Raw genomic sequence first — 18596 nt, 5'->3', positions numbered from 1 at the left:
TATTGCTCCTGCTTAAATAACCCCTAAAATTTGAACAGAAAAGTTGCCTAGAGAATAACTTCATTTTGACAAATCTGTTTGATACCAAAGTGGAAGGAGTAAATCTCAGAACACTCCACACCTAAATGAATCAATACAGTCAACTGAGAAAAATCAGGTTCCCTGTTCATTACACTTCTTCCAAACATCATTTTCAGTGGTTTTTCTGATCTTTTCTGTTTGGCAAGAGTTAGATTATATCTTAGTGATACTGCAATGATGCAAAGTAACTTAGGAACAAAAGATGATATCCTCTTGTTTATTTTGAATTATAGTTCATTGATGAAAGCCAAGATAAAGGTTCAACCAAACTTTATGTCAATTGAAAATTTTCTTACAAGAGCTAGGGCCAATGATGTCAATAAAGCTTGTAGGGCATTTTCTTAACTAATGTTAGATGGAGAGGGCTGAACCAATTACAATTGGTATAACAATTAGGCTAGTAGTCCTAGGTTATATGAGAATGCAGACTCAGGACACTCTGTAAAGAAAGTTTATAAGAAACAGTCCTCCATGGCCTCTACATAGGTGCCTGCCTCCACCTTCCCACTGAGTCTGAATCTTCTTCTTAATTCTTCGAGAAAGAACTATAATATGAAAATATAAGCAATATAACAACGTCCCACTCAATCTTGTTTTTGTCACTGTCTCATCTAGTAATAGTAAACCAAACTAAGACAAAATTTAGTTCAAGGTGTATCCCATACTCCTGTGACAAAAGTATGGGACATTGGCTGGGGAACTATTAGAAAAATACTTTTAAATAATAAGGTGGAAAACATATTGAGTGTGGAGAAGCCAGTTGGCTCTCATTATATTCCAAGGGAGAGCTTGGAATATGAGGAAAAGAGATATGCAAGTGATGAAGGCATTATGGGTTATGGCAGTTTAAAGACTATCAGGACTGTTTGCTATTTCAAATTAAGAATCTTAGGTTTGTAGACCCACAGATCTTCATCTTCATGTCTATGAAGAATTAGGCATGGTTAGCAGAAAATAAACACTACTGGTGTAAACACATTGTGCTTTGGGAACGGCTGATGCTGGTGAACTCTAATTGTTACATGAGTAAACAAAGAAATTCTACTGTTGAGAGAGGCAGACATGCCTGGGAAGCCAGAAGAGACTACACTCTGCCTACATTTCTGACTCCAGAGGAAAACACCAAATTCCATCTGGGAACCTGGTGCACAGGGGCTCCCGGAAAAGGTGGTGAAGGTCCTCCTGGTTGCCGCCCTCAAGGAGAGCTCAAAAGCAACACCCACAAGCAAACTTGAGCCATGGGACCACAGGTAAGACCAACTTTTCTGCTCCAAGCGAACTGACTGGTAGCCTCAGGACACACAGAAGCAAAATTCCTCTGGGACTGGACACTTCCGGTTTTTTGCTGGATTGCCAACCTCTCTGGCCCCGCCTGAAGCTCACTGCTCCAAAACCAGGTGGAAGAGAGAGCTCACTGCCCGGACAGGTGGGCATTCTTGAGACTGCAGAGCAGAAGAGAACACCAATACTGCCCACCCCTGCCCACATCCCTGGGCCAAGAGGAAACTGTATAGGGCTTCTGGGAACCGGAAGATAGGGGCACTGGAGCTGGTGCCCCAGACACCACTGGAACCTGAAGGGACCAGATCAAGAGTTCTCTGCACCCAAATCCCATGTGAGGGAGGGCTAAACCTTCAGAGAGGCAGACACGCCTGGGAAGCCAGAAGAGACTACACTCTTGTCCACATTTCTGACTCCAGAGGAAAACACCTAACGCCATCTGGGACCCTAGTGCACGGGGGCTCCCGGAAAAGTCACCGCAGGCCCTCCTGGTTGCTGACATCACGGAGAGTTCATAAGCAAATCCCAATGAGCAAACCTGAGCCTCGAGACCAGAGGTAAAACCAAAGTTTCTGCTCCAAGTGACCTGCCTGGTGAACTCAGGACACAAGACCACAGGAACAGCTGAAGATCAGTAGACAGGAAAGACTACATGCCCAAAAGCAGAACACTCTGTTCCCATAACTGGCTGAAAGAAAACAGAAAAATAGGTCTACAGCACTCCTGACACACAGCCCTATAGGACAGTCTAGCCACTGTCAGAAATAGCAGAACAAATTAACACCAGAGATAATCTGATGGCAACAGGCAAGCGCAGGAAACCAAGCAACAGAAACCAAGACTACATGGAATCATTGGAGCCCAATTCTCCCACCAAAGCAAACACAAAATGTCCAAACACACCAGAAAAGCAAGATCTAGTTTCAAAATCATATTTGATCATGATACTGGAGGACATCAAGAAAGACATGAAGAACTCCCTTACAGAGACGCAGGAAAACATAAATTAACAAGTAGAAGCCTATAGAGAGGAATCACAAAAATCCCTGAAAGAACTCCAGGAAAACACAATCAAGCAGTTGAAGGAATTAAAAATGGAAATAGAAGCAATGAAGAAAGAACACAGGGAAACAAACCTGGATATAGAAAACCAAAGGAAGAGACAAGGAACCGTAGATACAAGCATCACCAACAGAATACAAGATAGAGAAGAGAGAATCTCAGGAGCAGAAGATTCCATAGAAATCATCGACACAACTGTCAAAGATAATGGAAAATGGAAAAAGCTATTGGTCCAAAGCATACAGGAAATCCAGGACTCAATGAGAAGATCAAACCTAAGGATAATAGGTATATAAGAGAGTGAAGACTCCCAGCTCAAAGGACCAGTAAATATCTTCAACAAAATCATAGAAGAAAACTTCCCTAACCTAAAGAAAGAGATCCCCATAAACGTACAAGAAGCCTACAGAACTCCAAATAGATTGGACCAGAAAAGAAACTCCTCCCATAACATAATAGTCAAAAAACCAAATGCACAAAATAAAGAATATTAAAAGCAGTAAGGGAAAAAGGTCAAGTAACATACAAAGGCAGACCTATCAGAATCACACCAGACTTCTCGCAAGAGACTATGGAAGCCAGAAGATCCTGGACAGATGTCATACAGACCCTAAGAGAACACAAATGCCAGCCCACATTACTGTACCCTGCAAAACTCTCAATTAACATAGATGGAGAAACCAAGATATTCCATGACAAAACCAAACTTACACAATATATTTCTACAAATCCAGCGCTACAAAGAATAATAAATGGTAAAGCCCAACATAAGGAGTCAAGATACAACCTTGAAAAATCAAGAAACTAATCGTCTTCGCAACAGAACAAGGAGAAGAAAAACACATAAACATAATCTCATATCCAAATATGAATATAACAGGAAGCAATAATCACTATCCCTTAATATCTCTCAACATTAATGGTCTCAACTCTCCAATAATAAGACATAGATTAACAAACTGGATACGAAAGGAGGACCCTGCATTCTGCTGCCTACAAGAAACACACTTCAGAGACAAAGACAGACACTACCTCAGAGTGAAAGGATGGAAAACAACTTTCCAAGCAAATGTCGGAAGAAGAAAGCTGGAGTAGCCATTCTAATATCGAATAAAAATCGATTTTCAAATAAAAGTCATCAAAAAAGATAAGGAAGGACACTTCATATTCATCAAAGGAAAAATCCACCAACATGAACTCTCAATCCTAAATATCTATGCTCCAAATACAAGGACACCTACATACGTAAAAGAAACCTTACTAAAGCTCAAAACACACATTGTACCTCACACAATAATAGTAGGAGATTTCAACACCCCACTCTCATCAATGGACAGGTCATGGAAACAGATATTAAACAGAGACATAGACTAAGAGAAGTCATGAACCAAATGCACTTATAAGATATTTACAGAACATTCTATCCTAAAGCAAAAGGATATACATTCTTCTCAGCACCTCATGGTACTTTCTCCAAAATTGACCATATAATTGGTCAAAAAACAAGACTCAACAGATATAGAAAGATAGAAATAATCCCATACGTCCGATCACACATCCACGGGCTAAAGCTTCTCTTCAATAACAATAACGGAAGAATGTCCACATATACAAAGAAGGTGGACAATGCTCTACTCAATAATAATCTGGTCAAGGAAGAAATAAAGAAAGAAATTAAAGTCTTCTGAGAATTTCATGAAAATGAAGGTACAACATACCCAAACTTATTGGACACAATGAAAGCTGTGCTAAGAGGAAAACTCATAGCTCTGAGTGCCTGCAGAGAGGAACAGGAGAGAGCATGTCAGCAGCTTGACAGCACACCTAAAAGGTCTAGAACAAAAAGAAGCAAATACACCCAGCAGAAGTAGAAGGCAGGAAATAATCAAACTCAGAACTGAAATCAACCAAGTAAATTCAAAAAAGACCATAGAAAGAATCAACAGAACCAAAAGTTGGTTCTTTGAGAAAGTCAACAAGATAGATAAACCCTTAGCCAGACTAACAAAAGGACACAGACAGTGTGTCCAAATTAACAAAATCAGAAATGAAAAGGGAGACACAACTACAGATTCAGAGGACATTCAAAAAATCATTAGATCCTACTACAAAGGCCTATATTCAACAAAATTTGAAAATCTGCAGGAAATGGACAATTTCCTAGACAGATACCAGGTACTGAAGTTAAATCAGGAACAGATAAACCATTTAATCAACCGCATAAGTCCTAACGAAATAGATGCAGTCATTAAACGTCTGCCAACCAAAAAGAGCCCAGGTCCAGACAGGTTTAGTGCAGAATTCTATCAGACCTTCATAGAAGACCTCATATCAATACTATCCAAACTATTCCACTAAATTGAAACAGATGGAGCACTACCGAATTCCTTCTATGAAGCCACAATTACTCTTACACCTAAACCACAAAAAGACCCAACAAAGAAAGAGAACTTCAGACCCAATTCCCTTATGAATATCGCCACAAAAATACTCAATAAAATTCTGGCAAACCGAATCCAAGAGCACATCAAAACAATCATCCACCATGACCAAGTAGGCTTCGTCCCAGGCATGCAAGGATGGTTTAATATATGGAAAACCATCAACGTGATCCATTATATAAACAAACTGAAAGAACAAAACCTCATGATCATTTCATTAGATGCTGAGAAAGTATTTGACAAAATTCAACACCCCTTCATGATAAAAGTCCTGGAAAGAATAGGAATTCAAGGCCCATACCTAAACATAGTAAAAGCCATATACAGCAAACCAGTTGCTAACATTAAACTAAATGGAGAGAAACTTGAAGCAATCCCACTAAAATCAGGGACTAGACAAGGCTGCCCACTCTCTCCCTACTTATTCAATATAGTTCTTGAAATTCCAGCCAGAGCAATCAGACAACAAAAGGAGATCAAGGTGATACAGATTGGAAAAGAAGAAGTCAAAACCTCACTATTTGCAGATGATAGGATAGTATATGTAAGTGATCCCAAAAGTTCCACCAGAGAACTACTAAACCTGATAAACAACTTCAGCAAAGTGGCTGGGCATAAAGTTAACTCAAATAAATCAGTAGCCTTCCTGGCTCATATACTTGAATTTCTTGAAGAGTTGCAAAGGCAGGTGGTGTCTCTGGGTTACTAGCTGATGCTGGCTTCCTCTCAGGTGTCTACTGGTAAGGTGGATGAGAGGAAATGGTGACTGACCTGTGAGTACACACTCTGCACCTGGTCCCTCTAACAGAAATTTCTGATGGAAACTATCTGTGCATGTGGAGACTGCACCGGTATGGTTAGGGCCGGCTTGGCAGAAGGCTTGGAGTAGCCTGGTCACCATTATTTCTCCCATATTATCTTCCCACTGCCCGTTCTGGCTGGTTATGGTACTGATGCCTCTGATTCTGCTACAGGAAGCCTGAGGTCCCTAGAGCTCTTCTGTGGATGAGGCAACCTCAGGGAATCTGTGTCCTCCCCGCCCAAACCCCTGATTTCCAGGAGTAAGTCAATTACCTGAGCTTCTCTGTGGCTTGAGATGAGAATTAATTTGTAACAATCTGGGGATTTGGGTCACTAGCTGTTGGAGTTAATAGGAGAACAGTCCTGCAACTGCCCACAGGATCAAGAGGCTACCTAGTATACTTTCCCCACTTTCCTCCTTCCTCCTCTTGAATCTCTTGTTACAGGCAAGAAGTATTTTTAAAGTTTCATTTTAATTCAAAGAACTCATATACTTGTTTCTTTTCCTTGAGCAATTCAAATGGTACAAATAGTGCTGAGGACCACATAGTCCCTAGCCATCAAATCACTATGACATTTTGTTGGAACCCTTAAAATCTCCATTTTAACCATTATTCTACGTATTTATTTATCTATTTATTTATTGTGTGTATGTGTGCATGTGTATGTGTGCGTGCACGGGAGGGCACACCATAACAACACACTTGTGGAGGTCACCTGACTAGCCACATTCAGAGCTTTACATATACACAACATATGAACCAATGCGAGCCTTTAAAATGAGATTTCTCTAGAGATCATAAGTTATATGCTTTACATATTAGCTTTCAGTATATAAGTCGGTGGGGATTGACATACTCCTAATGTTCAACTAACACTTCTATCTAGGCCAAAACCTTTTCATTGGGGATGAAGATACTGATCAATGGTTAAGAGGGCCTGTTACTCTTGCAGAGGATCCAGACTGAATTCCCAGCGTCTATGTCAGGCAGCTTACAATTGCCTCTAACTTCAGCTCAGGGTACCAGATGCCCTTGTGTTAGCCCATGGCACACACATGTAATATACACATGGACACATAAATAGAAATTTAAAAAATGATTTTATCGGCTTCCCAAAAGGAAACTTCATTCCTACAAGCATCCACTCTTCTCTTCAGCCACTGAAAACCTCCAAGTTTGTTTCTACCTATGGAATTGCCCATTTGGGGATATTTCTCATAAACAGGAGTGTAAGAGTTGTAAACTCAAGTGCCCCCCCCCTTTTAAGAGTACTTTCGAAGTTCTTTCACGGTGTATAGTGTATTAGTAATTCATTCTATTCTGTAGCTGAATAATATCTCCTGCATGGATCTAACACTTCTGTATACCACTGTGAATGCTTTCTAACTTTTGATTTGTGAATTGGAGTGAAAAATACCACCCTTCATTCTGTCTCCTCTTAACGACCAGAAGCAACCACAGATCAGATGGTAGTCTATGGTAAATTACTACAAGGCTATTTTTCCATACAAAATATTTATATACGGATCTGACAGACTTGTTGGTATCTTCCAATAATTCATCTTTCCTCTGAATATTTTGAAGTAAAATTTGTATTAGCCAAGAATTCTCAACCTTTCTTCCTGACCTTCGGGGCATGCCATGCTTTTTGGTAGTGACCACATTGTAAATGGCTGGAAGTTGAGCAGCATTCCTGATATCAAATATCACCAGAAAAGCTTCTGCCTGCAATAGTGGGGAATTAATTTAGAGACCCACAATTGAATAGTGTGTAGAGAGTGAGAGAATTCACAGCACTCAGTCATGAATGGGATTTCTTACCAAACCCCTTCCCCCTAGGCTCCAGGACCTATGTGGAAGAGGAGGCAGAAAGATTGTAAGACCCAAAGGTGATGTATGATTGCAAGAGAACAGTGTCTAACAGATACAACAGACTGATACACATATGAACTCAGAGGCTATGGTATCAATCATAGGACCTGAACAAATTTAATTCAGAGGGAGTTGCAGCACTGAGGGGAAGTTGAAACAGGGTCCCACTCCTAACTAAGAAACTATTGGCAATTGATACCTACTGGCAATGGGAAAATCAGTTTTATCCACTGGACTGTAACTGTGCACATTAACCATATTTCATAGCCCAGAATTGTGGCCAACACAAACAAACTCCGTGTAGATTTTTGTTATGTTTTGATATGTTTTGTTTCATCGTTTGTTTATTTTTATTCTAGTCTTTTAGAGAGATAGAAAAATATGAAATTATGTGGATAGGTAGGTGCAAGAGATCTGAGAGGAGTTGGAGAAGGGGGAAAGCATGACCAAATTTTTTTATATAAAAATGTTTTAATTTAAAAAAATGCTCTTGTAGACATGCTAAGGCCAAGCTTATGATAATGATTCCTCAGGTGTGGTTCGGTCTTCCCAGGCACATGTATGTTTGTGTTAAGTTGACAAAAACTAAGGAAGACAGAAGCTGAAGGTCATATGCAAAGGAAGGCAGGCTGCGTAGGAAGCGTGGAGAACTTTTTTTTTTTGCCTTCCTGTACTAGTCACTTAGTGAACCACTGTGACAACACACCTGAGGGAAAATCATAAAGAAGGAACTGTTTATGTTATATTACATAAAGCCTGGCTGGCTGTGCTGTTTCTGGACCTGTGCTGAGACAGTGTTGTATTAGCAGGGCACGATGGAGCAGAGCTTCTTAGTTTATGGAAGCCAGAATCAGCAAAGGATAGTGCTCTACTTTTACTTCATATTGCTGTGATAAATCACTTGACAAAAGTAACTTTTGAGGGAGAAAGATATTGTTAAGCTTACAATTCTAGGTTATCGTCCATTATTGCAGGTTATCGTCAAGATAGCAGGGATTCGAAAGGACTAGGCATGTTCACAAAGAAAATGAATGCATATCTGCTTGTACCAGGCTCGCATCCCCCCTTATTACCCAGAACCCATAGCCAGGGAGTGAGGCTGCCTATTTTTAGGCTGCATTTTTCAACATCTGTTAATGTAATCAAGACAATTTCTCAGACGTGCACTTAGACCAACCTGATCTAGAAAAATCCTTCATTGGGACTCTTGTCCTGGATTATTCTATATTGTACCAAGTTAATAATTAACAATAACCATCACAGGGAGAGAAAAAGGCCTGGGACAAGAAATACTCACTAGAAAATGCCTCCAGTAACCTACTTCCTTCAATTAGATTCTGTCTCTTGAAATTTTTACCACATCTCAATCACACCATCAAAATTTTTTATCTTTATTTTTTTAAGATTTATTCATTTATTATATAGAAGTACACTGTAGCTGTCTTCAGACACACCAGAAGAGGGCATCGGATCTCTTTACAGACGGTTGTGAGCCACCATGTGGTTGCTGGGAATTGAACTCAGGACCTCTGGTAGAGTAGTCGGGTGCTCTTAACCACTGAGCCATCTCTCCAGCCCTTTTTTTTAATATTTATTAACTTGAGTATTTCTTATTTACATTTCGATTATTATTCCCCTACCCAGTTTCCGGGCCAACATCCCATTAATCCCTCCCCCGCCCCTTCTATATGGGCTTCCCCTCCCCATCCTCCCCCCACTACCACCCTCCCCCCAACAATCATGATCACTGGGGGTTCAGTCTTAGAAGGACCAAGGGGTTCCCCTTCCACTGGTGCTCTTACTAGGCTATTCATTGCTATCTATGAGGTTGGAGCCCAGGGTCAGTCCATGTATAGTCTTTGGGTAGTGGCTTAGTCCCTGGAAGCTCTGGTTGGTTGGCATTGTTGTTCATATGGGGTCTTGAGCCCCTTCAAGCTCTTCCAGACCTTTCTCTGATTCCTTCAACAGGGGTCCCTATCTCAGTTCAGTGGGTTGCTGCTGGCATTCGCCTATGTATTTGCTGTATTCTGGGTGTGTCTCTCAGGAGAGATCTACATCTGCTTCCTGTCAGCCTGCACTTCTTTGCTTCATCCATCTTATCTAATTGGGTGGTTATATATGTATGGGCCACATGACACCATCAAATTATTAACAAATTGAGTCCTACTGATCAAACAGACTCTCAATGTTTGGATCTACTATCTGGGGACCAAGTAGTCCACAGATGAGCCTTTAGGGGAATACGTCACATCAAAACAAGAGAACCGTTTTTTGAAGGTTCAAACTTCACATCATCTTAGAATCAACAGCCTCATACATCACTCTTCCCAGTCACCGAGTGGCTTTACACTAACAGTAAGTCAGACAGTGATGTTGCTTACAAATCTTTGAATATGAAACCAGGAGAGTCCATATTTTTGTTCTGTGTTTTCTTAAAATGTATATTATAAGGGAAATCTAAAATACTTGACATGGGTTTTAAAACTGGAGAGAGAACCAAATGAGGGGTACACTCTGATTCCAGAGCTCTAATGGCTGAGACAGAAGAACCAAGAGTTTGAGGTCAGGTGCGCTCTCTCTCTCTCTCTCTCTCTCTCTCTCTCTCTCTCTCTCTCTCTCTCTCTCTCTCCTTCCCTCCTTCCCTCCCTCCCTGCTTCTCTCCTTCCCTCACTCCTTTCCCCTCCCTCCCCCCTCTCAAAACAAACCAGAAAAACAAAACAGACATGCCCTTGAGAATGTAAAGATTCAAGGCACTCATTGTGATTAAACACAAACACCCAATGAAACTGGGAAAGGACCTCCCAAAGATAAAGATGATCTAGAGTAAAACCCAAGTGCTGAAGAAGGGTTACTGCTCTGGAAGTTGTAAGCGACTGAGTTATCTGCCACCCTTACTCCCATTGTATAACCTATTGTTACTACTGTTGGTTGCACTCTAGAATTTGACAGTAAGTGTCTGTTGCTGAAGACCACATGTGCAGCTGTCACAGGCCATGGAAGAACCAAGCTAAAACTGAACTGGAAGCTTCCTTCCAGAAGGCAACCATAGACAATGATAAAAAAAAGTCTTTGATATTAGCTACTAGGACATAATTCTCACCAATAGTCCAGGTTGGTTATGAACGTTGTAACACGCAATACAGCAGGCAAGATGTACTCACAGGATAATTATGTCCTGGCTGTTATGAGTACAACTAATACTCTGATTGGATTTAAGGTAGAGCTTCAGGAGATAATGTGCTCAGTACAATAAGGTAAGGAAAACCTTATGGCTGAGGAAGGCATATGTCCAGTAAAGAGGGTATTGATATTTTGTTAAATGGATACAGTGTCCTATGATGATATTTTGTTAAATGGATACAGTGTACCTATGGAATCACCTTCTAAACATTTGTGATTTTGCACATTGGTTAATGTAACTTTCAGCCTTGGTCAAGGAGAAAAGTCTTTATTCTTGTTCAGTGAGCAGCAGTTATTGTAAAAACTCATACTCCATCAACTTGCTGAGAATAAATGGCTTTTATACCTGCATAGTTTCCCAGTGCTCTAGGATTTAAAACACACACACACACACACACACACACACACACACACACACACACGCTACCACCACAATCATCACCACCAACAAAAGTTCATAAAACACCGTAGGAGAAAGGACAGAATGAGTGTCAAACACAGGGGAAGTGGCAATTGTATGACATAGTTATGTTTTCTGAGCTTAGCATGACCACTGACAGTTACAGAGCAGAGATTGCTAGATGGGTCACATAGTAATGGCACTGGCCATCATGTACTAGATATTCCTTTAATGGTCGCAGCCATGAAAATAGAGTGAGCAAAATGATAACATAATTTATGTCTAAGTCAGTGGTAATGGAGCTGTTATCATTTCCCTATGAAAATAGGGGGTCACTAGAATTTCACCTGAGATATCAGCCATCTACTATCTTCTGCTATCTAACATATAAGTGAGAGGTTGACTGAGGCTGGAACACCAGTGATGCAGCTTTTGTGAGGTCATTACTCATGTTGAGGTAGAGTCTTTTGGGTGATTCAGCTGCTTTTGAGTCATTCAGTCTTCTATAAGGACCCCCTCCTTCATGCCCTTTTACATAAGCTCCAAAATCCATTGGTTCACAAATGTAGACAAGGGTGGAATAGTTTTCTCTGGTCTACTGCAGCCCTATTTAGAACTGTGAATAGACAGTTCTTCATGCCTTTGCAGAAAAAGGCAGGCAAGAGGCTCCTTCCCAATAGGACACATTGCACAGTTGTTATGTGCAGGTTATAAAATGTCCCCAACAGGCTCCCATATTGGAAAACTTGGCTTTCAGGTTAGTAGTGCAGTTTAGGAAGATTGCATAAATGCTAGAATATGATCTTAGCCTGAGGAAGGAGCCTATGGTGGTACATTTTCAAGGTTATAGGAAATCTGCCACTAGACTTATCTCTCTATTCTTCCTAGTGTGCGATAATGAATGAGTTCAACTACAGCACCATGAATTCTGCCATACTTCTGTCACCATTACTGATTTTGTTCTTTCAAACAGTGAGCCAAACCTAACTTTCATGGCTGGACACGGGCCCCTTACAAGCTTCTGGCAGATGAGCAGCTTTTCTTCATGTGGGTCCCCTAACAATTGGAGCAAGGGCTCTCTCTGACTCCGTTGCCTGCCATTACGTCCACTTTTCCTAGCTGAACTGACTGCTTAGTTCACACTAATTTTATGTCAGTGATGAAGTAGAAAGATTTGGAAATCACAGAGCCTTCAAAGTCATTTTTTTACTGAAAGATTTTTCCTGTCCATAGTAATCTAAGTACCACTACTTGGATGCATACACAGAAAAACTGATAGTTTTACACAGATGTTTTATTGGCTATTTTATTTATTTACATTTCAAATGTTATTGCCCCCTTTCCAGTTTCCCCTATCCATCCCTCCACCCTGCTTCTAAGGGATGATCCCCACTGCCCCATTCCTGCCTCACTGACTTAGCTTTCCCCTAAACTGGGGTATCCAGCCTTCACAGGACCAAGGGCCTCTCCTCCCATTGATGCCAGACAAGGCCATCCTCTACTACATCTGCAGCTGGAGCCATACATCCCTCCATGTGTACTCTTTCGTTGGTGCTTTAGTCCTTGGGAACTCTGGGGGATCTGGTTAGTTGATATTGTTGTTGTTCCTATGGGCTTACAAACCCCTTCAGTTCCTTCAGTACTTTCCATAACTCCTCTATTGCAGTCCTTATTACACAGATTTTAAAAAAATACTTTTATTATTTGAAAATTACTTACACACACACACGCGCGCGCGCACGCACACGCACACGCACGCATGCATGCACAGAGTATCTTGATAATATCTATCCCTACACCCATCCAAATCTCCATAGGAACCCTCATCACACCTCCCAGCTTTATGTCTTTATTTTTAACATACCGAATCCAATCAGTACAACCTATATGAAAGGCTGCTGTGAAGTCATTTTTGAGGACACAGCAACCTACAAATGAACATACCCATGCAGAATAGTGATTGTTTCCTGAGAAGCATCAGCTGCCAATAGCTCCTTGGCTAGTGTAGGTCTCAGCAGCTCATTTCCTGCTCACACAGGAATTCCTAACTGGCTCGACTGTGCTGAGTGACCAAAGCTGCTGAGAGTTTATGTGCGTAACAACTATCCAGAAGATGGCTTTTCACAGCGCTCATCTTTCAGGCTCTACCTTCCTTCTGTCCTCTCTTCTGTAATGTTCCCCTGGGCCTTTGAATTTGAAGCCAAATTCAGTGGAATTAATCAGCACATGAGGGCTATGCTCACATTCCAAAAGGTGCTATCCCTATCCCCAATTATGCCTCACTAGAGATTAAGTTCCTGGAGGAAGAACCAGATAAAACACTCAGACGAGTGACCCAAGGATACATGAAGGCCTCAGGTGGAATATGAGTTCTAGAATCTATTTCCACAAAGCCAAATTCAAAACAGCTTAATTTGCATGCATGGGAAATCAAATACCACAACAATAGACTTACAGATTTAGAACATAACTATTTCATTGTCATTAGTATATAGAATCTACTCTATACAAATTTTGCACACAACTAGAGCTCCCGTGACCTTTACATTCTGTTAATTGTTATTTCACTAAGACTTGAAATGGTGACTTGACAGATCTCTCAGTTATGATACTGCCTGTTTGTGAACTCTCTGTCAGTTATAAACACCAATTATTAGAAAATACTTATTGCGCACAATCTTCTGGACATCATCACTCTGACTTAACAAATGTGTCACCAGAATAATTCTACGAGTCTCATTTGAACAGAATCAAATATATCAAAGTCAATTTAATATTAAACATTGAACATCTCATGATGTTTGTCCAATATATTACATTAGAGAAAAAAAACAACTGCTCTTAAGGGGTTCTTTTACAAGATTATTGTTTTCACTACTGACTATTTGTGATGTATGGACATGTGCACATGAACGCACGTGCCTGTACAGTGAAGAAGGAAGGGTACCATATCTACTGAAGTTATAGGCTGGTGCGAGATTTGGGTAATGAGAACAGCAAGCACTCTTAACTACTGACGTCTTTTCAGGTAAGTGCATCTTATTATAGATGGCTAACTCACACAGAGACCCAGATGTAATATTCTGGACCTTGTCACGCTTTAGAGATGCAAAGTGAAAATCTCTTATGACTGGAAGAATATTGGGCCTCCTGAGTTCTTGGGGATAGGAAAATCTTATGAGGCTTCATCTCAAGAAGTCTGACTTGATTTAAAAGGCTAAGTTCCTGCCTCAAAAAAAAAAAAAAAAACAAAAAAACCAAACAAAAAAAAAAAAACAAGGTCTGGGCTATTTGTCCCCCTGGACCCCCCCAGGCACCTCTCTACACACCTTTATCAGACCTGCTTTTCCAGAACCACATAGATCAGATTCTCTTTCTAAGTCCATTTCCCCGGTATACTGAGTCCTCTGGAGCAGGCCCAGCTACCTGAAACAACCTGCCATCTCCCAGACTTCCATTGTCTGGCCACCTCTCTACCTGCCTTTCAGCCATCCCCTTCCACAGTGTCCTCAGTGGCTTAGCCAACTGCTAGGAGACTTGCATTGTCCCCTGAGTACCATTGTTCAGCCAAAGGATACTCCCCAGAGGCCTGCATACCAGGATTATCAAGCTTAAGCCCCCTCCCAATACCACCTACAACAGGAATATCCAGGGACAAGGAGATGGGTGAAGGCCCTTGAAAGAACATAGTCCACAAATGCCAGGGCAATATGATACCTTCAGAACACAGGTATCCTGCTACAGAAGGCCCTGGATACCCTAACACAACTGAAGCACAAGGAAATGACCTTACACCCAATTTTATAAAGATTATGGAGGGTTTTAAAGAGGAAATGAATAAATCCCCTTAAAGTCTTAGTTTGGATTTTATTGCTGTAAAGAGAGACTATGACCAGGGCAATTCTTGTTTTTCCTTTTTTTAAAAATATGTTTGTTTGTTTTTACACTCCAGATTTTATTCCCCTCCCACTCTACCCCCCTAAGGTTTCCCCATTCCCTACCTTCTCCTCCACCCCCTTACTCCCCATCTCCATAAGAATGTCCCCATCCCACCCACCCCACCAAACCTCTAAACTTCCTGGGACCTCTAGTCTCTTGAGGGTTAGGTGCATCTTCTCTGACTGAACCCAGACCTGGTAGTCCTCTGCTGTATATGTGTTGGAGGCCTCATCTCAGCTGGTGGATGCTGCCTGGTTGGTGATCCAGTGTGTAAGAGATCTCAGGGGTCCAGGTAAATTGAGACTGCTGGTCCTCCTACAAGGTTGCCCTCCTCTTTAGCTTCCTCCAGCTTTTCCCTAATTTAACCAGAGGGGTCAGCAACTTCTGTTCATTGGTTGGGTGCACATATCTGCATCTGACTTTTTCAGCTGCTTGTTGGGTCTTTTGTAGAGCAGTCATGGAATGTCCCTTTGGGTGAATGCCCCAAAGCTTCAGTAATGATGTCAGGCCTTGGGGCCTCTCCTTGAGCTGGAACCCATTTGGGGCCTATTGCTGGTCCTTCTTTTCCTCAGGCTCTTGTACATTTCCATCCCTGCATTTCTTTCAGGGAGAAAGAATTATGGGTCAGAAGTTTTGCTGTGAAATATCAACCCCATCCCTCACTTGATACCTCGTCTTTCTGATGGAGGTGGATTCAATAAGTTGCCTCTCCCCAGTGTAGGGACTTACATCTAGGGTTCTTTGAGTCCTGAGAGTCTCTCACTTCCCAAGTCTTTGGTACATTCTAGAGGGTCCTCCCAACCTCCTTTCTCCTGAGATCACCTGTTTCCATTCTTTCTGCTGGCCCTCAGGGCTTCAGAATTTTTCCCTCACCCAATACCAGATCATGTTCCCCTCTCCTCCCATTCTCATTCCCTATCCCTCCCCTGTCCCTCCCTCCCTCCCCCTTGTGGTTGCTTTAAAAAGAACAACATTTAATTGAGACTGGCTTACAGACTCAGCTCTTTATCATAAAGTTCATGCATAGCAGCATCCAGGCAGGCATGGTACAAGAGGAGCTGAGAGTTCTACATCTTCATCTGGAGACAGCCAAAAGAAGACTCTCATGGGCAGCTAGGAGGAGGGTCACAAAGGCCAACCCCAAAGTAACATACTTCCTCTAACAAGTAAGTAACACCTACTTCAACAAAGCCACACTTCCTAATAGTATCACTCTCTGGAACAAACATATTCAAACTACCACAGAAATATAGGAAAGCTTCCTTCTGGTCCACACACCTGCCATTGCTGATAGGTTGACTGACCCCAACCCACAGCTCTGACTTCCTCACAGTAGGCCTGCTCAAAGTCAGACACACAGTTCCAACTGCCTTCCAAGAAGCTTGATCCAACTTGGGACACCCAGGCCAGATGCAGGGCAAGTGGACCTAGCCACCAGACAGAAGATCTGGTAAGTTTGAGTGAGCCTAGAGAGTTGAGCTAGGCAGGAATTGAGCTGCTCCCTCCCATTTCTGGACCCACTCTGGAAGACTTAACTATGACAACCCTCTGAGGACCATAGCATAAATGCCTAGAGTTCTCTATGCTAATGAGCTACCTAGCTAGGCCTCCAGCATTCAGCCAGTGAGCTTCTCTTCCTGGTCATTCCATCCCACCAAAGATATTTAGTCCCTGGTTCACCCTGAAGAAGATGTAATCATTCATATTCACTGACAAATAAAGCAATAGGAAGAAGCAAGGACAGTCTCTTCATTAAGGACAACTATGGGGAAGCCTTCCATTTTAAAGAGTGGCTTCTCCCAGGGAATGCTTTCTCTTCCAGCCCCTCCATACTTTTGGAGCTCACTCAGAATCAAACTAGGTTCCCTCCCCATAACAGGTTCTGCATGGATGCCCTGAGGGAAATCATGGACAAGGGACCCTTGTTCTTGACAGCAGTGGTACTCCAGTGGCATCTGGGTACAGAGAAGACCAGGAACCATCTAATGAAGATGATAGAGGCCTTTAAAGAGGATATAAATAATTCCCTTAAAGAAATACAGGAAAACACAATCAGACAAGTAGAAACCATTCAAAAGGAAACAAATCCTTTAAAAGAATACAGAAAAATACAATCAAACAGAAAATGAATACGATGCTTCAAGATCTAAAAAATGTAAGTAAAGGCGATGAAGAAAACATAATGGGCTTCAGAGAGAGATAATCTGAGGAGTGGGCTACAGCTGGAGTACTCAGATACTGATCCTTGACCACGGAATGCTATCTCATCTCTCAGGGGTAATGGCTACGAGCACAGAGGTACAAGACATTCTAGAACTCGGGGATCCAGGAGATGCCGCTTCTGGGACCATCGGCAAAAAGGATATTATGAACCCGGACAAGAAAAGTGCAAGAAGTCCTCAGAGGCTCTGACCTTCAAGAGGCTTGAGCATGCATCGGGAGGTCTATGCTTTCCTTTACTCTGACAAAAAGGATGCACCCCGACTATTTCCCAGTGACACTGGTCAGGAGTATCGAGCAGTGAAGGCTAAATTGGGGTCCAAGAAGGTTCGATCTTGGAAGTGGATGCCATTTACCAACCCAGGTTGAAAGGATGGTGCTATGTTTTTCCACTGGTGCCGAGCAGTAGTGGAGGGCAAGGACTACCCTTTCGCCAGGATCAATAAGACAGTGCAAGTGCCAGTGTACTCAGAGCAGGAGTACCAAATCTACCTTCATGACGATGCATGGACTAAGGCAGAGACTGACCATCTCTTTGACCTCAGCCACCGATTTGATCTGCGCTTCGTAGTTATTCACGATCGGCATGACCACCAGCAGTTCAAGAAGCGTTCTGTGGAGGACCTGAAAGAGAGATACTACCACATTTGTGCCAGGCTTGCCAACGTGAAGGCTGTGCCAGGTACAGATCTCAAAATACCAGTATTTGAGGCTGGGCATGAGAGACGGCGGAAGAAATAGCTGGAGCGACTTTACAACCGAACCCCAGAGCAGGTGGCAAAGGAGGAGTACCTGCTACAGGAGCTTCGTAAGATTGAGACCTGGAATAAATCAGGAGAAGCACAGCCAAGACCTGCAGAAGTTGATTTCTGCAGCGGACACCACTACGGAGCGGCAGCACATAGAATGCAAGGCTCCCAAGAAGAAGCTGCCCCAGAAGAAGGAGGCTGAGAAGCCGGGTGTTTCTGAGACTACAGGCATCAAGTTTCCAGATTTTAAGTCAGCAGGTTTGACATTATGAAGCCAGCCAGCGGAGACTGCTGAGACTGAACGCCAGTGAAAGTGATTGTTGGGGGGAGAGCGACATTGGGGGAAGGGTGGGGAGGGGAACACCTATAAGGAAGGGGAGGGGGAGGGGTTAGGGGGATGTTTGCCCGGAAACCGGGAGAGGGAATAACATTCGAAATGTAAATAAGAAATACTCAAGTTAATAAAAAAGAAAAAGAAGTAAAAAAAAAAAAAAAATGTGTCACCAGAATAATTCTACCAGTCTCAGTTGAACAGAATCAAATATATCAAAGTCAATTTAATATTAAA

At 42.1% G+C, this 18596-nt stretch overlaps 1 pseudogene; it reads left to right on the top strand.

Annotated features, from left to right (window-relative positions):
• The first annotated feature begins 17339 nt into the window (after window positions 1-17339).
• On the top strand, window positions 17340-18339 carry Dmap1-ps6 (DNA methyltransferase 1-associated protein 1, pseudogene 6; annotated as a pseudogene).
• The last annotated feature ends 257 nt before the right edge of the window (window positions 18340-18596 follow it).

This window comes from Rattus norvegicus, chromosome 7, assembly GCF_021556685.1.
Source record: "Rattus norvegicus strain SHRSP/BbbUtx chromosome 7, alternate assembly SHRSP_T2T, whole genome shotgun sequence".
NCBI classification, from domain to species: Eukaryota; Metazoa; Chordata; class Mammalia; order Rodentia; family Muridae; genus Rattus; species Rattus norvegicus.
Note: the sequence above shows the minus strand (reverse complement) of the source record. Positions and strands in the feature narration are given on the sequence as shown.